The following is a 3,611-nucleotide window of genomic DNA, read 5'->3' as shown; positions in this document are numbered from 1 at the left end:
CGCAACAATGGAATGATGGTAGTGATGATTATGAGCCACTGCCGATGGCTCGTACCCACTAAGGGGGATAGGGCAAGAATCAGGAGGCAGGAGGCAGCTCACGGAAATTCTTATACGAAAACAAGAAACGCAAAGTAAAAGAGAAAAAAAAACCAAAGGAGATATTGGAATAACTATAGACATAGTATGCGAGCGAGCAGTCAGACTAACTGAAGGGCGAATTTTGAAAAAATGTTACAATCAAGGAGAGAAAAAAAAACAATGTTATTAAAGAATTTGGAGAAACCACTTTCCGTGAAATGAGCGCTGATCTGATAAGTAGAACAAAGCTACAATAATTAGCAGGGTATGATCGTTTTGCTTCAGTTAAAGAGTCAAACACTGCGCAACAAACGTGTCTGTGACTTTCGCAATGCCACGAGGTAGGCTCCCCTCTTCTTCGTTCGCTTCCAAACGAGCGCCGTTCAGACTCGGAAATCGAGCCGCAAGGCACGCGTCGTTCAGTACGTGCGTACGTCGCGCTCATCGGACATTGTTTTTTCAAAGACTACCGGGGCCTTAGTACGGATTCTCAGCGCTTCGGTGAAATACGTTTTCTCGCTATCTTATTTTTATTTTGTCGCTTTAAGAAACGTGCCTTTGCTCCCTTCGACCGCCGGCATTGAGAATGTCAGCACGTGCGCTTATAACAAAAGAAAAATAAATTCAGGGACATCAATATCTCGCGGACAAGCCTTTCTTGAAGTGAAGGCGCGAAGTTCCAACCAAAGACTTTGATTTAACGTACCGCCTGTCAGTATGTGAATTGCGGCCGCGCGTATCAATTCGAAAAAAAAAGGGAAAAAGATAAGAATAATAAAGACGTGATCAGATGCGAGTTGCAGTTCGCTGCTTTCTTTTTCAGAATGGTCGTCGTAACTGTGACGTATTGTTCACCCTTACTGCGAACGTTGATGACATCGCATAGACCTGCGGACGAAGATGTGACAGAGGGGGGAATAAAATCGTTTGTTATATCATATGAAAAAGTGATTAAAATCAAAGACGACACCTATGGGGCTTTTTGGTGAGGTGCCTAGATCATTTCTGTATCACTTCGCTACTCAGCAGTTATGGCAGCAAGTACGAAAAAATATATTCACTATTAAGTAGCGAGATAGAGTAGACGAGAGTAAAAAAGCTAACCTAGCCACGTAATTGTGACGTCATGGGTCAACAGGAAACGCGTGGTCTTTGAATAACTATATGAATTCCCGAATTATCACGGACAATTGGAACATATTGCAATTGCTGCAGTACACCCACAACTGTTTATGGGGGGGGGGGGGGGGGGGGTAATACACTGCAAAGCGAACAACAGAAGAGAAAAAGGTAGAAACGAAACAAGGCGCACACGACAGTGGAGCAACACACGTAATTATCTATAGGCGCAGACGTAAGGTGACCATTGGAGTGTCACCGCCATCCTTCTCTGTCTCTGTCCTTGTCATCGCCTTTTGGCACATGTGTCATGATCAGAGAGAGAGAGAGAGAGAAGGAATGAAGGAAGAAGAAAAGTTTAATGAGAAAAAACACAGAGAACTCAGCCTTTGTCAAAAGTATATGGGCTACTTTTCACCATATATGCCTTTCGGCTGTGTGGTGCAGTTCTTTCAATAAATAAAAAATATGCGCTTCTTTCTATTGTTGGCACAAGCGAAGAAGACCCTTCGTGCTGGTTCATTGGCTACGGAATTCCGCCGTTGAGCACGGGGTCGTGGATTCAGTTTCCTGGCAAGTAGAGGGGGAGATGAGAGGGGAAGAGGAGGGAATACGAAAGGGATGAGAGAGAAAGAGTAGGGAATACGAAAGTGCTCGTGCATCTTGATTTGGGTGCACGTTAAAGAATCCAAGGTGGTCGAAATCAATTCGCAGCCCCACACCCCCATGGGAATGGGGGGGGGGGGGGGGGGGGTAGGTAGGGGGGGGTAGGGGGGGTGAAGCTCTCACAATGGACGTGTTGATTTTGGGGCGTCAAACCTCATAATTTAAATGAAGTTGGACGTTAGAGCCAGTCCATGAGGACACTGTATCGACAATCTGAGAAAGTCTGAAAAGTATTTAAGCTTTCATGCCAAAAACGCACAACATATCACACGCATTGCATGCGTAGTCTTAATCGTTTACAAGAAATTACGCGCGGTTTAGTACGCATTACGCGTGATATTGTTGGTGGTAATGGTGGTGTGACGATGCTTCTATATCACTGTAAGTGGCTTAGTCTCATGGTCCAGGGGCCAAACCACAGTCCTAAATCTGTGGAACGACTGATCTGCGCATCAGAAGCTTATCCGAACTGCTCAGTCAGATATAGTCTTTTTCCACACAAGGCTTATCTGCGCAGAAGGCGAGGTCAAGTTCTAAATTCGGTACTTTCAGCTCACTTCACGAGACGTTCAAGCCATAGAAGTTGCTATCACGCCGACTGATTGCCGAGTTCGAACAGATAGGCAGGTACGTAGCCGTGGTTTTGAATGTGTCTGCGCATATCTAGCAGACTCCTTTTAAGACAGACTTCTTTGCAATAAGAAACCTCGCAAGAAAGAGCCTGATTTTGTAGTTACGTTCGTGGTTCAAGTGGTATACAGTCTGTCACATTCAATAACCTGGTTAAGGGAACTCCGACGCGATTTCTAGCGTGCTCGCACGTATGTTGCGGACTTCTGCAAAGCTGGCTTCTTTGCAATAAGAGAGCTTGCTAGGAGAAGCCCACTTTTAAGGTCATTTGTGTTACAGATTTTATATAGCTATTATATTGGAAGCATTTACAATTTAAGAATGTTTGTTAAGGGCAGCACCGGCGCAGAAATGGTGCGTATCGTTATGATAAAATCAAATGTAAATACAAAGCGTGCTAGCCGGAATGGAGCCAGCACACTTCAGATACTAAGACTTACATTCAACTAGCTGCATCAGTGGAAATGGAAGATAGCCGACGAGATTTTGAACGTGCTTGCAAATATGTAACAGACGTCCTTACATTTGACTTTTCTATATTAAAAGGCTTCACAAGGAGATGCCTACTTGTCTCATTCACTTCCTCTTATGGACGGTATAATCATAATATAATAATATTGGCGTGGTTTCAAACTTATTTGCATGTGTGTGGCACACGCCTATAAAGTTGAAAGGCTCCGCAAGAAGAGGCTCTGCGGAAAGAAGCCCACTTTTGAACTTACTTCGATCTACGGGCATGGAAATGCCCTTGCATTTGAAGTGCTTGCTATGTGTATATGCTTTAATGGCGAACGCTCGCGAAGAAATTGTACTTTTAATTATAATCAAATGATCAGTAAACAAACACATGACAGTCGAAATTGAACCAGCCCACTCTGGGTACTGAGACTGTCATCCAGCTAGCCGCATCAGTAGGAACGTGTATACACTCGTGTTGCAGACCACAGCCTAATTGGCTTGTCCCGCATTAAGGAATTTTGAGGAAATGCCCTGTTCTGTAGTCTTTTTTATTGCGATACTAATTACACGGACGCTTGAAGCGCATTTACGCCGTCGGCATTGTCGTGCTGTTACTGACAGCACATGCGCGGACCGTGCACGGAGGATTCGAACGC

This window comes from Dermacentor albipictus, chromosome 3 (assembly GCF_038994185.2).
Source record: "Dermacentor albipictus isolate Rhodes 1998 colony chromosome 3, USDA_Dalb.pri_finalv2, whole genome shotgun sequence".
Taxonomy (NCBI): Eukaryota; Metazoa; Arthropoda; class Arachnida; order Ixodida; family Ixodidae; genus Dermacentor; species Dermacentor albipictus.
Note: the sequence above shows the minus strand (reverse complement) of the source record.